This window comes from Manis pentadactyla, chromosome 13 (genome assembly GCF_030020395.1).
Source record: "Manis pentadactyla isolate mManPen7 chromosome 13, mManPen7.hap1, whole genome shotgun sequence".
In the NCBI taxonomy this organism is placed as follows: Eukaryota; Metazoa; Chordata; class Mammalia; order Pholidota; family Manidae; genus Manis; species Manis pentadactyla.
In genome coordinates, this window is record NC_080031.1 from 63,715,705 (window position 1) to 63,735,504 (window position 19,800).

The following is a 19,800-nucleotide window of genomic DNA, read 5'->3' on the forward strand; positions in this document are numbered from 1 at the left end:
GATGGAGCTAGAGGGTATTATGCTCAGTGAAATAAGCCAGGCAGAGAAAGACAAGTACCAAATGATTTCACTCATCTGTGGAGTATAAGAACAAAGCAAAAACTGAAGGAACAAATCAGCAGCAGACTCGCAGAACCCAAGAATGGACTAACAGTTACCAAAGGGAAAGGGACTGGAGAGGATGGGTGGGAAGAAGGGAGGGATAAGGGGGAAAAAGGGGCATTATGATTAGCACACATAATGTAGCTAAGGGAGGGGAACACTGGAAAGGCAATATACACAGAGAAGACAAGTAATGATTCTATAGCATCTTACTATGCTGATGGACAGTGATTGTAATGGGGTATGTGGTGGGGACTTGATAATGGGAGGAATCTAGTAACCATAACGTTGTTGAAGTAAATTGTACATTAACGATACCAAAAAAAAAAAACCAGGAAAGAATAGAAAGATTCAGTGGTTTAAGAAAAATCAGTCAAAATGAGTATCACTAATGAAATGATAATTGAAAGAATTAATGGTATAGTCATCAAATGACTGATTTGTGGAATAAGCAGAGAGCTGTACTTTGGAAGTATCAATTTATTTTTATCTTTTCATTTCAACTCTAAAAAAGAAAAATATTTTTTGCTTGGTCCTGTGCATTTTCATTTTTATATTCTGTGTCCTGACTCTACCTAAGTCCTCTTTTGTACTGGTTTCTTCTAATAAATAGCCAAAACTTAATTACTAAAAAACTAAAACTGGCAAGTGTGATTTAAAATAGCTAATATTTGAGAGAGCCTCTTTGTGTCAGAAATTTTGCTGAGAAATTTAGGTAGGTCATATGTAGTGACAAACATTCTCTCCTTAACCAAACTGTAGCCAGGTTCCTCTGACCACTTTCCTGACCAGCCTTCAACCATGGCCTGTAAGATTTGAATGAAATAGTAACACAGACCTTCTAACAGCTGACGGTCACATCCCTAGAGCAACCCTAGCCTCACTACCACGGGATTCCTGCAAAAATTCTAGGCTGCCCAAAGAAGGTACCATTTGTTCCAGCCAACACCTAACGAGGGGCTCCTTCTCCCCGTCTCCGTGAGGAAGAGCCTGATCCACAAGCTCTGGTCAGCAAAACCAAACTGGCCTCACACACCCCCTGCCTACCTTTTTTTGGTCGAGTTTCACTTCCCTGACTCCACTGAGGCCACACGCTTCCTCCCTATGCCCTCATTCTCCCTTTAAAATGCCCAATCACCTCAACACAAACCAAAGTTGAGTTTAATTCACACTAATTTTTTAACTATTTTCTCATTGCTGATTAAAACTCTGTCCTGACCACTTTAATTAGTGCCCAGCATTGTTATCTTTGACACTAATAAATTCTCACTTTTTAATGAATAAAGCTAGAAAATGAACTTAGCAAGATACCAAAATTATAAGTGATAGACCCTAAGTTTCAATCTGACCTATTTGGTAATCATTATTTATTAATGACCTTGCTTCACATTTGGACAAATATGTCCAAGTTTTCTTAAAAATCGAGAATAAATCCTATCATATAGGTTAATCAATGATATAACACCTCACATACAAGATACAAGTTTGGAAAACCCATATACCATTAACAGTCACAACTGAGGAATCTAAATTCTGTTAAAAGTTGCGTTAAAATAATTGAATTCGCAAAGGAAACTATAAAGTCTAAAAACAGACCTATATAAAATAAAGATAAAAATGACAATATATTAAGTCATATTGACAAGTTTTGCTTGTGGAATTAATGGAATGATACTACAGAAAATGTTTTTTATTTCGATAGAATTTCAACACGATGTTTATAAATTTCAGCATAAGGTACAAGGAGAAAGAGTAAAGGTTTGGGAAGAGGAGACTTAAGTTCTGACCATAATCCTACATTTATTGGTTTATATGACCTCAGCAAATTACTAAATTCTCTGAACCTCAGTTTCTTCAGCTACATAGTAGACATTCTGTGGTAGAATTCTTAAGATGTCCTCAAAGATTTCTGGTCCTTTCTGTACATGACCTATAAAATCTTTTCTTTTTTTTAATGTGTATGGGACCTATAAATATAATGAACTAGAACTCCCATGATTATGTTCCATTATATGGTGAAATGATTATGTATTATGTATACATCCCCAGATGTAATTAAATTCCCTAATCCATTGACTGACTTCAAAGGGACTATCCTGGGAAAGGGGGCAAGCTCTTAAAAGAAGGTTTATTTATTTATTTTTGTAGATAATTATTTTTCATTGAAGGGTAGTTGACACACAGTATTGCATTACATTAGTTTCAGGTGTACAACACAGTGATTCAACATTTATAAACATGATAATTCTACGTACCAGCTATCACCATACCAAGTTGTTATAATATTTTGACTATATTCCTTATGCTATACATTACATCCCGGTTACTTATTTATTTTACAATTGGAAGTGTGTACTTTTTTTGTTGTTGTTGTTGTGAGGGTATCTCTCATATTTATTGATCAGATGGTTGTTAACAACAATAAAATTCTGTATAGGGGAGTCAATGCTCAATGCACAATCATTAATCCACCCAAAGTCTAATTTTCATCAGTCTCCAATCTTCTGAAGCATAACCAACAAGTTCTTACATGGAGAACAAATTCTTACATAGTGAATAAGTTACAGGGTGAGCAGTACAAGGGCAGTCATCACAGAAACTTTTGGTTTTGCTCATGCATTATGAACTATAAACAGTTCAAATATGAATACTCATTTGATTTTTAAACTTGATTTATATGTGGATACCTCATTTCTCTTTATTATTACTACTTTTAATAAAATGCTGAAGTGGTAGGTAGATACAAGATAAAGGGAGAAAACATAGTTTAGTGTTGTAAGAGAGCAAATGTAGATGATCAGGTGTGTGCCTGTAGACTATGTGTTAATCCAAGCTAGACAAGGGCAATAAAACATCCACGGATGCAGAAGATATCTCTCAGAACAGGGGGGTGAGGTTCTAAGCCTCACCTCTGTTGATCCCCAATTTCTCACCTGATGGCCCCCCTGCGACTGTGCCTGTCTTAGGTTGTTCCTCCCTTGAGGAATCTTACCCGTCTCTGGCTAACCAGTCATCTTCTGGGGCCATACAGGGAAATGAAAAGTTGGTAAGTGAGAGAGAAGCCTTATTGTTTGAAATGATTAGCTTTTTACTTCTTTGCATATTTATGCCTTATAACTTCTATGCCCAGCATTTGTCTTGAGGTATCTTTACCACTTGGAAGAATTATGATACTCGGTAAATTTGATATGAGGCACGAATTCTATTTAAGGGTTGTAATTAGGAAGGAAGAAGAAAAGCTATAGAAGTAGCAGGCGGAAGAAAACATGGGAAGATTGATTATTTCTTTGACATATCTTCTTTACATAACTTCAGCATGTATAGGTTTTAAGCTACTACTTAAATTGCACACACACCTTTACATAATAGGAGTATAGTTACATAACCAAAGCATACCTGTAATTACCAGCCGTCTCCAGTGAAACCAAGAAAACCAGTTAGGCACCTTAGGCATTTGTGAAAACTTATCTATCATATGGTGGATATTGTCCAACTGACCTTGAACAGTCTGAGAGAAATCAGACAAATTAAAACAACCCATTCATGGGGACTGTTCACATCTCATATGTTCTTTTAACAGTAAATAGTCTGTAGTTGTAAGATTTTGGAGCGCTTCAATTTGCACTTCTAATTCTTGGTTGAGTTCCAACAGTATAGATCCAGTCAAATTTGTTGTTTTACTGTATGCACAGGCCAGCTTAGATAACTCCTTCTTCATTCCCATGGCAAGTCCAGGAACTGGTGGGATGAGTGCATCTACAGCTGTAGCAGTGCGTGGATCTTTGTTGGGGTTTTTTGATGATCATCTTCTGGCATGAGTCTTCTAGAGAGTGCTGATGTTGGAAGTTCTTTTTCATATCGTAACTTAGTTCATTTTCGGGGTAGCTCGATTAGGCTTTGATCCTCTGTATGAACACAAACGGACCCTTTGCCTACACTTTTATATGCCCTTTATACCCTTGTGTAGAACTCATTGGAGGTCTCCACACAGGAACTGCCTTTTTGTGTGTGTGTGTCATTAATCTACACTTACATGATGAATATTATGATTACTAGGCTCTCCCCTATACCAGGTCCCCCCATAAACCCCTTTAAAGTCACTGTCCATTAGCATAGCAAATGTTGTAGAATCACTACTTGCCTTCTCTGTGTTGTACAGCCTTCCCCTTTCTCCCACCACCCCCATGCATGCTAATCTTAATACCCCCTTCTTCTCCCCCACCCTTACCCCTCCCTACCCACCCATCCTCCCCAGTCCCTTTCCCTTTGGTACCTGTTAGTCCATTCTTGAGTTCTGTGATTCTGCTACTGTTTTGTTCCTTCAGTTTTTCCTTTGTTCTTATATTCCACAGATGAGTGAAATCATTTGGTATTTCTCTTTCTCCACTTGGCTTATTTCACTGAGCATAATACCCTCCAGATCCATCCATGTTGCTGCAAATGGTAGGATTTTCCCTTTTCTTATGACTGAGTAGTATTCCATTGTGTATATGTACCACATCTTCTTTATCCATTCATCTATGGATGGACATTTAGGTTGCTTCCAATTCTTGGCTATTGTAAATAGTGCAGCGATAAACATAGGGGTGCATTGGTCTTTCTCATACTTGATTGCTGCATTCTTAGGGTAAATTCCTAGGAGTGCAATTCCTGTGTCAAATGGTAAGTCTGTTTGGAGCATTTTGATATACCTCCATACTGCTTTCCACAATGGTTGAACTAATTTACATTCCCACCAGCAGTGTAGGAGGGTTCCCCTTTCTCCACAGCCTTGCCAACATTTGTTGTTGTTTGTCTTTTTGATGGTAGCCATCCTTACTGCTATGAGGTGATACCTCATTGTAGTTTTAATTTGCATTTCCCTGATAATTAGCAATGTGGAGCATCTTTTCATGTGTCTGTTGGCCATCTGTATTTCTGTTTTGGAGAACTGTCTGTTCAGTTCCTCTGTCCATTTTTTAATTGGGTTATTTGTTTTTTGTTTGTTGAGGCATGTGAGCTCTTTATATATTCTGGAAGTCAAGCCTTTATCGGACCTGTCATTTTCAAATATATTCTCCCATACTGTAGGGTTCCTTTTTGTTCTACTGATGGTGTCTTTTGCTGTACAGAAGCTTTTCAGCTTAATATAGTCCCACTTTCTCATGTTTGCTGTTGTTTTCCTTGCCCGGGGAGATATGTTCAAGAAGAGGTCATTCATGTTTATGTCTAAGAGGTTTTTGCCTATGTTTTCTTCCAAGAGTTTAATGGTTTCATGACTTACATTCAGGTCTTTGATCCATTTTCAGTTTACTTTTGTATATGGGGTTAGACAATGGTCCAGTTTCATTCTCCTACATGTAGCTGTCCAGTTTTGCCAGCACCATCTGTTGAACAGACTGTCATTTCGCCATTGTATGTCCATGGCTCCTTTATCAAATATTAATTGACTATATATGTCTGGGTTAATGTCTGGATTCTCTAGTCTGTTCCATTGGTCTGTGGCTCTGTTCTTGTGCCAGTACCAAATTGTGTTGATTACTATGGCTTTGTATTAGAGCTTGAAGTTGGGGAGTGAGATCCCCCCTACTTTATTTTTCTTTCTCAGGTTTGCTTTGGCTATTCGGGGTCTTTGGTGTTTCCATATGAATTTTTGAATTATTTGTTCCAGTTCATTGAAGAATGTTGCTGGTAGTTTTATAGGGATTGCATCAAATCTGTATATTGCTTTGGGCAGGATGGCCATTTTGACGATATTAATTCTTCCTAGCCACGAGGATGGGATGCGTTTCCATCTGTTAGTGTCCCCTTTAATTTCTCTTAAGAGTGACTTGTAGTTTTCAGAGTATAGGTCTTTCACTTCCTTGGTTAGGTTTATTCCTAGGTATTTTATTTTTTTTGATGCAGTTGTGAATGGAGTTGTTTTCCTGATTTCTCTTTCTGTTGGTTCATTGTTAGTGTATAGGAAAGCCACAGATTTCTGTGTGTTGATTTTGTGTCCTGCAACTTTTCTGTATTCCGATATCAGTTCTAGTAGCTTTGGGGTGGAGTCTTTAGGGATTTTTATGTACAGTATCATGTCATCTGCAAATAGTGACAGTTCAACTTCTTCTTTACCAGTCTGGATTCCTTGTATTTTTTTTTGTTTTGTCTGATTGCCGTGGCTAGGACCTCCAGTACTATGTTAAATAACAGTGGAGAGAGTGGGCATCCCTGTCTAGTTCCCGATCTCAGAGGAAATGCTTTCAGCTTCTCACTGTTCAGTATAATGTTGGCTGTGGGTTTATCATAGATGCCCTTTCTTATGTTGAGGTACTTGCCCTCTATTCCCATTTTGCTGAGAGTTTTTATCATGAATGAATGTTGAACTTTGTCAAATGCTTTTTCAGCATCTATGGATATGATCATGTGGTTTTTGTCTTTCTTTTTGTTGATGTGGTGGATGATGTTGATGGACTTTCGAATGTTGTACCATCCTTGCATCCCTGGAATGAATCCCACTTGGTCATGGTGTATGATCCTTTTGATGTATTTTTGAATTCGGTTTGCTCAAATTTTGTTGAGTATTTTTGCGTCTATGTTCATCAGGGATATTGGTCTGCAGTTTTCCTTTTTGGTGGGGTCTTTGCCTGGTTTTGGTATTAGGGTGATGTTAGCTCCATAAAATGAGTTTGGGAATATCCCCTCCTAGTCTATTTTTTGGAAAACTTTAAGGAAATGGGTATTATGTCTTCCGTGTATGTCTGATAAAATTCCGAGGTAAATCCATCTGGCCCGGGGGTTTTGTTCTTTGGTAGTTTTTTGATTACCGCTTCAATTTCGTTGCTGGTAATTGGTCTGTTTAGATTTTCTGTTTCTTTCTGGGACAGTCTTGGAAGGTTGTATTTTTCTAGGAAGTTGTCCATTTCTCCTAGGTTTCCCAGCTTGTTAGCCTATAGGTTTTCATAGTATTCTCTAATAATTCTTTGTATTTCTGTGGGGTCCCTCGTGATTTTTCCTTTCTCGTTTCTGATATTGTTGATTTGTGTTGACTCTCTTTTCCTCTTAATAAGTCTGGCTAGAGGCTTATCTATTTTGTTTATTTTCTCGAAGAACCAGCTCTTGGTTTCATTGATTTTTGCTATTGTTTTATTCTTCTCAATTTTATTTCTTCTCTGATCTTTATTATGTCCCTCCTTCTGGTGACCTTAGGCCTCATTTGTTCTTCTTTTTTAAATTTCGATAATTGTGACATTAGACCATTCCTTTGGGATTGTTCTTTCTTTTTTAAATATGCTTGGATTGCTATATACTTTCCTCTTAAGACTGCTTTTGCTGTGTCCCACAGAAGTTGGGGCTTAGTTTGTTGTTGTCATTTGTTTCCATATATTGCTGTATCTCCATTTTGATTTGGTCATTGATCCATTGATTACTTAGGAGCATGTTGTTTAGCCTCCATGTGTTTGTGAGCCTCTTTGCTTTCTTTGTACAGTTTATTTCTGGTTTTAAGCCTTTGTGGTCTGAAAAGTTGGTTGGTAGGATTTCAATCTTTTGGAATTTTCTGAGGCTCTTTTTGTGGCCTAGTATGTGGTCTGTTCTGGAGAATGTTTCTTGTACACTTGAGAAGAATGTATATTCTGTTGCTTTTGGATGTAGAGTTCTATAGATGTCTATTAGGTTCATCTGCTCTACTGTGTTGTTCAGTGCTTCCGTGTCCTTACTTATTTTCTGCCCAGTGCATCTATCCTTTGGGGTGAGTGGTGTGTTGAAGTCTCCTAGAATGAATGCATTACAGTCTATTTACCCCTTTAGTTCTGTTAGTATTTGTTTCACACATGCTGGTGCTCCTGTGTTGGGTGCATATATATTTAGAATGGTTATATCCTCTTGTTGGACTGAGCCCTTTATCATTATGTAGTGTCCTTCTTTATCTCTTTTTAGTTTCTTTGTTTTGAAGTCTATATTGTCTGATATTAGTACTGCAACCCCTGCTTTCTTCTTGCTGTTGTTTGCCTGAAATATGTTTTTCCATCCCTTGACTTTTAGTCTGTATATTCTTTGGGTTTGAGGTGAGTTTCTTGTAAGCAGCATATAGATGGGTCTTGCTTTTTTATCCATTCTATTACTCTATGTCTTTTGATTGGTGCATTCAGCCCATTAAGATTTAGGGTGACTATTGAAAGATATGTACTTATTGCCATTGCAGGCTTTAAATTCGTGTTTACCAAATGTTCAAGGTTAGCCTCTTTAGTATCTTACTGCCTAACTTAGCTTGCTTATTGAGATGTTATATACACTATCTGGAGATTCTTTTCTTCTCTCCCTTCTTATTCCTCCTCCTCCATTCTTCATATGTTGGGTGTTTTGTGCTGTTCTCTTTCTAGTAGTGCTCCCATCTAGAGCAGTCCCTCTAAGATTTTCTGTAGAGATGGTTTGTGGAAAGCAAATTCCCTCAGCTTTTGTTTGTCTGGGAATTGTTTAATCCCACCATCATATTTGAATGATAGTCATGCTGGATACAGTATCCTTGGTTCAAGGCCCTTCTGTTTCATTGCATTTAATATATCATGCCATTCTCTTCTGGCCTGTAAGGTTTCTGTCGAGAAGTCTGATGTTAACCTGATGGGTTTTCCTTTATAGGTGACCTTTTTCTCTCTAGCTGCCTTTAAAACTCTTTCCTTGTCCTTGATCTTTGCTATTTTAACTATTATGTGTCTTGGTGTTGTCCTCCTTGGATCCTTTCTGTTAGGGGTTCTGTGTATTTCCGTGGTCTGTTCGATTTCCTCCCCCAGTTTGGGGAAGTTTTCAGCAATTATTTCTTCCCAGATACTTTCCATCCCTTTTCCTCTCTCTTCTTCTTCTTATACCCCAAAATACGGAAATTGTTCCTTTTGGATTGGTCACACAGTTCTCTTAACATTGTTTCATTCCTGTAGATCCTTTTATCTCTATGTCAGCTTCTATGCATTCCTGTTTCCTATTTTCAATTCCATCAGTGGCCTCTTGCATCCTATCCATTCTGCTTATAAACCCTTCCAGAGTTTGTTTCATTTCTGCGATCTCCTTTCTGGCATCTGTGATCTCCCTCCGGACTTCATCCCATTTCTCTTGCATATTTCTCTGCATCTCTTCAGCATGTTTATGATTCTTATTTTGAATTCTTTTTCAGGAAGACTGGTTAGGTTTGTCTCCTTCTCTGGTGTTGTCTCTGTGATCTTGGTTTGCCTGTAATTTTACCTTTTCATGGTGATAGGAATAGTTTGCAGAGCTGGGACGAGTGACGGCTGGAAGAACTTCCCTTCTTGTTGGTTTGTGGCCCTCCTTTCCTGGGAGAACAGCGACCTCTAGTGGCTAGTGCTGGGCAGCTCCGGGCAGACAGGGCTTCTGCTTCCTGCCCGGCTGCTATGGAGTTAATCTCTGCTGTTGCTGTGGGCGTTGCCTGGCTCGGGCGGCTGCTCCAAAATGGTGGAGTCACGTTGGAGGGGGAGCGGCCTGGAGGCTATTTATCTCCGTAAGGGGCCTCCAAGATCCCTGCAGCCCAGGAGATTAGGGTGCCCAGAGTTCCCCAGATTCTCTACCTCTGGATTAAGTGTCCTGCCCTGCCCCTTTCAGACTTCCAAAAAGCACCCACCAAAACAAAATAACGACCACACACACACAAAAAAAATTTAAATTAGAAAAATAAAAATATAAATAAAAAATGGCCCCTCGTTTGTCTTAATTCTCTGGCACCAGCCTCAGGCATCTGCTCACCGGTCTTGCTGCCCTGTTTCCCTAGTATTGAGGTCCCTATCCCTTTAAGACTTCCAAAAAGCGCTCGCCAAAACAAAACACCAAAAAAAAAAAAATGGCCGCTCACTTTTCTTATGTTCTCTGGCGCCAGGCCTCTGGTACCCGCTCACTGTTCTTGCTGCCCTGTTTCCCTATTTTCCAGGGCCCCCCATGCACGCACTGTGTCTGCGCTCTGGTCCGGATGGCTGGGGCTGGGTGTTCAGCTGTCCTGGGCTCCATCTCCCTCCCGCTCTGCCTATTCTTCTCCTGCCGGAAGCTGGGGGGAGGGGCGCTCGGGTTCCGCGGGGCCGGGGCTCGTATCTTACTCCCTTTTTGAGGCACTGGGTTCTTGCAGGTGTGGATGTGTTCTGGATGGTGTCCTGTGTCTTCTGGTCTTTATTCTAGGAAGAGTTGTCTTTGTTATATTTTCATAGATATATGTGGTTTTGGAAGGAGATTTCTGCTGCTCTTCTCACACCGCCATCTTGGCTCCAGGATCTAAAAGAGGGTTTAGATGTCAGAAACATGTGCTTCTGATGGCCTTGAAGAAATAAATCACTCTATTGGGAAAGGATCTAGAAGTGGGGTCCTCCTGGGGATGAGAGCAGCCTCTAACTTACAGACAGCAAGAAAAGGAGAACCTCAGCCCCATAACCACAAGCATGTGAATTCTGCCAACAATCTGAGTCAGGCTACAAGAGAACCTCTAATTTCAAGAGTTCACCTCGCTGGCTGACGGCATGACTGCAGCCTGGCGAGAGCCGGAGCACAGGCGCCACCCCGCCCGTGCCCACTCTCCTGCATGGACAGGTCCCCTTTAGCACTAGAAGGGAAAGCCCAGATTCTGTAACATTAGTTCTTTAGAAATGTCCCCGCTTTTCCTAATAGAAGCAAGAAGGAAATTAATAAGGTACCTCTTGGATAGCTACCACTTCCCTTATTGTTTTCAAGTCTGTTTGGGGAAAAGTAGACCTCCATGATTGCCCTCAATTTTTTTTTTCTGTGCCAAATATTCAAATCCCAGTTTTAAATATGGGATGAACTCTCATAAACAGTACTCTGCTTTCTGAAACTGTAGTCACTGGTTGGGTCATCACTGTTGTAAGGTAGGTAGTTCGGTTAGAATCTCTCAGCTACCAGTGAAAGAATGCTTGAAGGTGGTTTAAGCTGTAATGACACTCTCTTCTGCCAATAGAAAAAAGGAAGTACACAATGGACTTTACCAGTTGAACAACTGGAACCTCGATTCTTTCCATTTCTGTTCTATCATCATCAGGTGTTGGTGTTAGCACAAAATGGCTACTGCATCACCAGCCATTATATTCTTAATAATAACCCAGGCAGGAAGTAAGTGGATGTCATAGTCTTCATTTTATGCCATCCTTTATTTTTATTTATTATTTAAGCCTTGATGAAAAGCAGTCTAGCAAGACTCCCTTTTTAGCTAACGTGGTTCCCTGACTATTGGCAAAGGAGAATGGGATTGCTGTGATTGGCACAAACAAATACCACTTATTCCCTGGTGATGGACATATTGCTGTGTAAACACACTGTCTTCAAATGGCTACTGGATGAGAGGACACCTTTCTCGATGTTGTACAAGCAGAGTAAGCTTTTGGTGACTTCAAGAGTTCACCTATACTGGGTTTGCAGACAAATTCCATAAAGTCCTGTGGTAAATATTAAGGAAGGACTTCACTGGGAAAAGTAGCAACAAAGTTATATGAGTTTGTAATTTTCCTCCATCTTCTAATTATTCCACAAAGACCTATGCTGGGGCCTGGGAGATTTGCTCAAACAAAGTACAGGTTTCTGTTTTGATGAAGAAACAGTCCCCAGTCCCCCATTATTTTTAATTATTATACTTATTAGCTAAAGGAGGCAGAGACTCTGTGGACACAAGATTTTGACACTCACTTTTTATAAGGAGCGTTAAATGAACGACAGCTCTCCAGCACCTCAGGACAATGGGTTCTATAATAAATTGCAATATTCTTGCAAAGAAAGGATCGCTAATCCTACAGAAATGTTTGCTGGGTGCAGGCCTTCAGCTAGAAAGAGGCGGATGAACCTGTTCCAGCTGGCTTAGCTCCCTGGCAGTCAAGAATGAAAAAACAATCATTTTCAGAAAATTCTTCCCCATGGTGAAATCAAATATAAATTTCTCCATCATTTATTAGCCTGTCCATATGCCGAATAGCAAGAGAGTAATGTTATTTGTCATTCCTTCATCCTAATCTCTCTTCTCCATTTGACTTTATTGCCCAATTAATTGGGGTTTATCATTCTCCTTGGGGGATGAGTCAAATGGCCTTTTTTTTTCTTTTGTTCTGGTGTTGCATAATAAGCTCTGTGAGGATAGAAGAGCTGAACTCTGTCATCACCAGGGACCAAGAAGAGTGAGCAGAGAACCACCCCACACAAAGCCAGACAACCTCAGAGCTGAGGCGCCCCTAAGGGTTTAGGGTCTGGGATTTTATAGGACTTTTTGGGTAGGAGTAAGCCTTAAGGCATGATGTATACAGGTGATTTATAATTCCTTTTAAGTTTTGTGTTAAAAATAGGGTTATTCAGGTGACTGTGTTGGCCTGGATCTCAGCATTCTTTGTCCACATAGGTTTATTTATACTTCAGAGGTCTGTCTCCTGCCCCGGTTACAAAGTTACATAATTAAGGGGCTGGAAGAAGAGGAAGAAAAGCATATAGGTTAAGGTAAAGAATAAGTTGGGCCTTTTGCAGGCTAAGTAGATTTTACAAAGGCATGACCTAACTGATACAAGGAAGATGTGAGCTGCGCTCCCATACTTTCCTTTATCTGGAGAATATCTAGATGTTCTAAATTGCTCCTTGCCTTTGGAACTTCAGCTAATTAACTCATCAATTCTGTGAGTCCTTCCTGGCTCTATGATTGTATCTGGTTAATAACTCTTTGAGTCTCTTTTAGTGGGCTTTTACTGGCCTTCCTCTCCCTCCACCCACTTATATCTATTTTTCTGCCTAACTATGTATGTCCATTCAGATATAACCTACCATATTCCCATTAAGCTCAAAGCAATAAAAGGTCAGAGATTTATTGTCTCTTCTCATCCTTTACTCACAGATTTCCAAGTATCTAGGAGCTCTGCAAAGACAGATCTTCAGTAGCTCCCTCAGTGGGCCCTCTCTTCAATGCATAACTGCAGGAATCATTGATTTGATCCACCTCAAAGTTCCAGCTGTTGTGACCACAAAAGCCAGTGTTACTGATATAGGGAATGATTATCTGAAGGCAAATTTGGTGCTGATGGTGCCAACCATTAATGAGCTCACTGTCTCTGTGGCTCAGGGCAGTGACCATCACCTGTACCCTCCAAAGGCATTGTCAGTGTTGCTGGTGATTCCAGCCCCTCGGTGCCCATGACCATGTTGCATAAATGTCAAGGTTCTATTAGGAAGAAAAATAGACGTGAGCAGGGTGGGAAGAAAATTAAGCTATTACAGCCCACTAAAAAGGACTCAAAGAATTAACCTGATAAAACCAGGAGCCAGAAAGGAGTGTCTTGCCCATGAGTTTCAGCCCCGGGCAAGTTCACTCTGGATTCAATGTGACCAAAGAAATTGACAGCAAAACATTCTTTGCGGTGAAAGGGTTTATTATTCAGCTTGTTCTCCCAGTGGTAGGTCAAGCACTAGCGTTCCTGCCTCCACCCAGAGCACTGGCGGAGGTCTGTATAATAGTTTATTGCCTAAAGGTGTGGAAGCAGTAGCCTAGCAACAGGCCAGGTACATCATCAGGTGGTTTAAGTTCAGTGAGGATCCTGGCCATAGGAACCCCAACTTCCCCACAGGACTTGCAGAGTTGATGAGTTAATTAGTTGAAGTTTCAAAAGCCAGGAACAACTTAGAATGTCTGGATATTCCCCAGATAAAAAAAAGTAAGGGAGTGCAACCCATGTCTTCATTGTACCAATTAGATCATGTCATTGTAAAAACTACTTAGCCTGCAAAAGGCCCAGTTTATTCCTTAACTTAACCTGTGTAGTTTTCTTTCTCTTCTTCTAGCCCCTTAAACAAGTAACTTTGTAACCAGGGAAGGAGACAGACCTCCAAAGTGTAAATAAACCTTGTGGACAAAGAATGCTGAGACTCAGTCACCTGAATAACCCTATTCTTAAGACAAAACCTCAAAGGAACAATGAATCACCTGTATATACGATGCCCTATGCTAACTCCTACTCAAAAAGCCCTATAAAATCCCAGGCCCTAAACCCTTAAGTGCACCTCCTCTCTGAGGTTGTCTGTGCTCGTTTTTCTTCAAGTGTGTCTGTCACTCTGTTCTACTCCAGATAAGCAGGGAGGGGCTGCTAAGAACTCTACTTGGGCTTGCAAATTCCCATCACCTGGGTGCCCCAGACGGAATGCAGCTGAACAGTCATGCCCCTTAGTAGCCTACCTGAAAATCTCTTTTCTTTGCCTTTGGGAATTTCTCAGAACATAATTAATCTTACTCCATCCAGTGCTCTGTGGCACCCCCAAATCCTGGGGTGGTAGGGACTTAGTTCCCATACCATGCAGATTCATGTGGACACTGGATGCCAGGCGACTGGCTTTAGGAGTTGCCAGGGGGTGTGCCCAAGCTGAGCAGGAGTTCACTGAGCTGCCCTTCCCTCCCTCTGGTTTTCCCTCCTCTCTGCTTTATTCAAGTAAACCTGCCTTTGCCTACCTTGACTCTGGGCCACTCCTGTTCAAATAAAACTCTCATTCTGCTTCATTACTGTGTCTCCGCCTTGCAATTCTTTGTTGCAGCAGGGAAAAGAACCAAGGAGAATAAAACTGAACCCCAACAGTTCAGGAGCTGATTTCGACATACAATCCAATGACTCCCTTCACGGCTCAATTCCCTCACACAAAATCTACCAAATCCCTGATGACTTAAGCCCTACATCTTTTAGTTCCTCCTTTTCCCCCACAATCCTACCACTTTATGATTCTGTCATACTGGACAGGATGATAATTTGAGTGAAATATCTGTTACCAGAATTGTAATACTTTATATCAATGACCTATTGCTTCAATTATTTTCCCTTATAATTCTTTATTGGATGTCTCTTCATTCTCCCACATGAAAGACAAGTGCCTGCTCTAAACCACTAGTCTTCCAGACATATCTGAATGCTGGGATAAACACAGCACAGGCTCAAGCTAGTGATCCCCTTTCACCCAGTCCCAACATCACAATCTTAAATATTTACTCCTTTCTGATATTTTATTTTTCCCCTGCTTCCCTATGTTGATTGTCAGTGAAGTTCCTTACAAGTAAATAAGAACAAGTGACTATTTCTAAGAACATTAAAAGAATAACTTTCATACTCTCCCATGTGTATTTCTGTATTGCTCAAATGAGAGTACATCCTGTTTCTATACTTTTAAAAATATAAAAAATAGATAAAAACACAAAGATACAATAGCCAGAAATAAAGAAGGAAAGAATCTTTAGAAGACAGGGAGACTGATGACAGCCGCTGAGTGAAAGAAAGGAGGCTGAATGCTGGGACTGAGATCTGGGCAGCAGTTTACAGTCCATCAGCAGAAATGACCCTGCTCATTCCCCCCCATCTCCTTTCCCACCCTCATCAACTCTTTGCTTACATTCTTTTTAGACCAAAGTCCCTATATTCTGCATCTAAAAAGGACTAATTCTTCCCTTCTTTCCTGTTTAAGCAAATAACATGTATGTGCATGAGCCTGGAAACCATATTTACAATGAAGAGGATGCAGTACTCAGGCGAGAGTGCCCTTACTATCACCTCCTGGAACACTGTGTTCATGGAGCAGCACAATTAAATACAAAAAAAAACAAAACCCTTAGAATGGCAAACAGACCCGAGTTTTCTGCCCTCCAGGGAAGTCCTGTTTGTCCTACGCAATTTGAAAAACATTAAGAAAGAAAATGATGAAAAGACACTCTGCCAACCAAATGAAAATTGAAAAAAATCATTACATGCTAGAGTTTAGAGGAATCTCAACACTGTAAGTACATCACAATAATGTCCCATTCTTACTCTCCCCTTATCCACAACCTTTACATATGATTTCGCAGTCCCTCCTCCCACCAAAGGCACCAAAGGTATTTCACCACCTTTTGCTATGGGTTTATCACATGATTTGCTTTGGTTAATTGAATGTTAACAGGAAAAACATTTGCCCTATTCTCTGTCTGCTACAGCATGAGAAGATGCCTGCTGCTGAGGAGGGTTAGAGACGTGCGGAGCCAAGCCATTCAGAAGCACCCAGTCTGTGTCACATCCTCAGATGCCCAGCAAATTTGTGAACTAGGTAAAATATTACTGTATTCTCCTAAGATTCTGTGGTTGATTGTGGCCATATATTAGTTTCACTGTGCCCTAAAACTTCAAGTCACTTAATTTATACATCAGAACACTGGATCCCAAGGGTGGAACATACCCACAGTAGCAGGAGGGCTGGGAGTTCGGCCCTGAAACAGAACCTCAAAGTTGTACTCCAAGCTCAGATACTTGTGGCCACATGGGCACAGGAAAGCCAGTAAACTCTGAATCTCACTGTTCATTTGTAAACAGAGGTAATATATATCTTAGAGAAATAACAAGACTTTCTGGGCTAAGATAATCAATGTGAAACACCTTGTGAAAAAGGGAGAAAGAAGCTCAAATGTTTAATGCTGAATATATGCCAAATAGATGATTAAATCTTTATTTACTAGACATCATTTTTATCTTATTTCATCTTTTTAACACCTACCTTTAATAAGGTAGATGTTCATTCAATTATTGACCAGTTGATAATTAATATGCTTACTCTGAGCCAAGCCTTATGCACATTTAATGGATGAGCAAATTGAGATGAAGAGAACTTCAGTAACCGACCCAAGTAACTTAACCTCACAGTATGTGTGGCATGTTTTTATCAATCAGCAGGTAGCCATATTGATAGTAGGTCAGGAGAACTGTCAGTCAGCAAAATAAATAAATTTCTGCTATAGGTCACCAAGAAACAGGCTGTGAACTTATTCAAATTAGAATGGCTGCTTTTATAACTTGGATCTGAAAATTGCATCAGAAACATCTTTGTTTTTGCAGTCCAAGGTGTCGTGATAACATACACCATACCACCTGCCATTAGCAGTCACCCTGGAGTGTGATGAGATGTTCACAACAGGAGACACAGAGAGGTTTTCTAGATCATCACCAATCATGGTATGTTCATGGAAAGGACAGACATGAGTGGAGTAAACTCCACAGAAGATTAAATGTTCACATGATATGGCTCCACTCTGTTACTCTGCTCTTGAAAATATGAGTTGAAAATTTTATTCCCTCAGGTTTGCATATATTTTAGTGTCTAAAATCTCCAACACTCAACCCAGGGCATTGTGAATTGGTGCTCCATCTTTAAAACCGGTGGCAGAATTAGACAGTTTTGCATGCCAGCTCTTTAATGTCAGAATACCAAGTTTATTCAGTGTGGCAATCTGCCCAGTCAAGGACTATATTCCTTTCCTGAGGCTGGGGTGGCAGTTTCAACAACAATAAATGTACCCAAATATTGTGTGAACACATTTCATTGTTTCCTTAACAAAGGAGATTTTTTCTTTATCATGCTGCCTGGAATATGCATGTGATGTCTGGAATTCTAGTCACAGCTTTGCACCACAAGGACAACGGTCATATTCTAAGGATATAAGAAAAGAGAAATGGAAGGAGCTCAGATCCTAATAATTTTTAGGAATTGCCGTACCATTTCTGAACAGCCTCTTAGCACTACAGGTTTCCTGACAGACAAATCTAGCTTTACATAAATTGGTTTCGACGTATTTCCACGTTTGATGTTGGTCTACCTGTAGTTCTGCAAGTGTTTAAGAATTCACAGATGCCTACCAAATGCATTTTTTAAATATCTTCATTGAAAAGTATACCTTACGTACATTTTGTAAATGCTCCCAATGGTATTATTATTTTTATTTTTATTTTTATTTTTGAGAGGGCATCTCCCATATTTATTGATCAAATGGTTGTTAACAATAAAATTCTGTATAGGGGAGTCAATGCTCAATGCACAATCATTAATCCACCCCAAGCCTAATTTTCATCAGTCTCCAATCTTCTGAAGCATAACGAACAAGTTCTTACATGGAGAACAAATTCTTACATAGTGAATAAGTTACATGGTGAACAGTACACGGGCAGTCATCACAGAAACTTTCGGTTTTGCTCATGCATTATGGACTATAAACAATCAGTTCAAATATGAATATTTGTTTGATTTTTATACTTGATTTATATGTGGATACCACATTTCTCTCTTTATTATTATTATTTTTAATAAAATACTGAAGTGGTAGGTAGATACAAGATAAAGGGAGAAAACATAGTTTAGTGTTGTAAGAGAGCAAATGTAGATGATCAGGTGTGTGTCTGTAGACTATGTGTTAATCCAAGCTAGACAAGGGCAATAAAACATCCACGTATGCAGAAGATTTCTCTCAGAACGGGGGGGTGAGGTTCTAAGCCTCACCTCTGTTGATCCCCAATTTCTCACCTGATGGCCCCCCTGCGACTGTGCCTGTCTTAGGTTGTTCCTCCCTTGAGGAATCTTTCCCGTCTCTGCTAACCAGTCATCTTCCGGGGCCATACAGGGAAATGTAAAGTTGGTAAGTGAAACAGAAGCCTTATTGTTTGAAAAGGTTAGCTTTTTATTTCTTTGCATATTTATGCCCTGTGGCTTCTATGCCCAGCATTTGTCTTGAGGTATCTTTACCACTTGGAAGAATTATGATACTCGGTAAATTTGATATGAGGCACGAATTCTATTTAAGGGTTGTAATTAGGAAGGAAGAAGAAAAGCTATAGAAGTAGCAGGCGGAAGAAAAAAAACTATCTTTTAGTAGCATCTAAGATGACTTGTAAATTACTTTTGGGTTTCTATAATAAATGATGATGAAAGTACACTATTAGTAAATTTTATTTAAAATTTTTTAAAGTAAAAATATTATGTCAAGATCGGTAATGCTTTAAATTTACCAATACAGTGTTCCTATCAATGTTATTACAATTATACCTTGTCTGATGGAGTCCAAATCAGGAGACAATTTGTGATTATAGCCCTGCCTCATCTCAGAATGGTAGAAACTCTATTTTCTCTTATACTTTAGGAAGGTGATGTTTACTTCTGGCAGAATAATCCCAGAAATACTTGGAATTCTGACCTTACAATTATTATATTATTTAATCATCTGTTCAAATATACATTTAGTCATGGAAGTAATCCACATTAATTGTAACATTACAGTATAGAAGGCAATATAGATCATGATATCTATCGAAAAGTTGTTTCAAATCTCCTTGAAAATAATTATATGCCCCATACCTATAGATTAAGTTCCAGTTTTAAATGAACACTGGGCAGTTCCACTGAATAAGCTGGATCAATACAGTGCTCATAGAAAACACTCTGGGTTCCTGGAAAAATATATTTAATCACAGACCTCACTAACCCTGAACATGTGCTGGTTACAACCTTGTCCATTTAAATGAGCATATTTAGCTTCTTTAGGTTTTTTACTCTAAAATATCTCAATCTACTAGCGCATTTGTAGGCCTATAAGGAATTTTGGCTTTAGAAATAAAAGGACACAAAAGGACCTAAATGATTCCTATGCTGGTAATTGCCTGAGACTCCTGAGGGTGTGAACCAATGGACATTTGAAAACCTATTTCCCAGCGGTATACATTTGATTTTCATAAGCCAATGTAATTTTATTTATATTGACATTTATACTTTTAAGACCCTACCTTACTGATGTATAATTCATATATCATTCATTAATATAAACTATATATTCCTGTTTTAATTCAGAGTTGTACAACCAACATCACAATCAAATTTGAGCATTTTCTAACCACAAAAAGAAACCCAATGTCCTTTAGGAGTTACTCCCAATTTCCTCAACCT

General features: G+C 39.5%; 1 protein-coding gene across 1 annotated transcript in view; it reads left to right on the forward strand.

Moving 5' to 3' along the window:
- LOC118925256 (olfactory receptor 13G1) overlaps positions 1 to 19,800 on the forward strand; it is a 90,761-nt gene that overhangs the window by 29,366 nt on the left and 41,595 nt on the right. Inside the window, exons 2-3 of the mRNA XM_057490568.1 lie at positions 16,037 to 16,146; positions 16,929 to 17,045. The gene's annotated coding sequence lies outside the window, so the exon portion shown is untranslated. The remainder of the gene's footprint in view (positions 1 to 16,036; positions 16,147 to 16,928; positions 17,046 to 19,800) is intronic.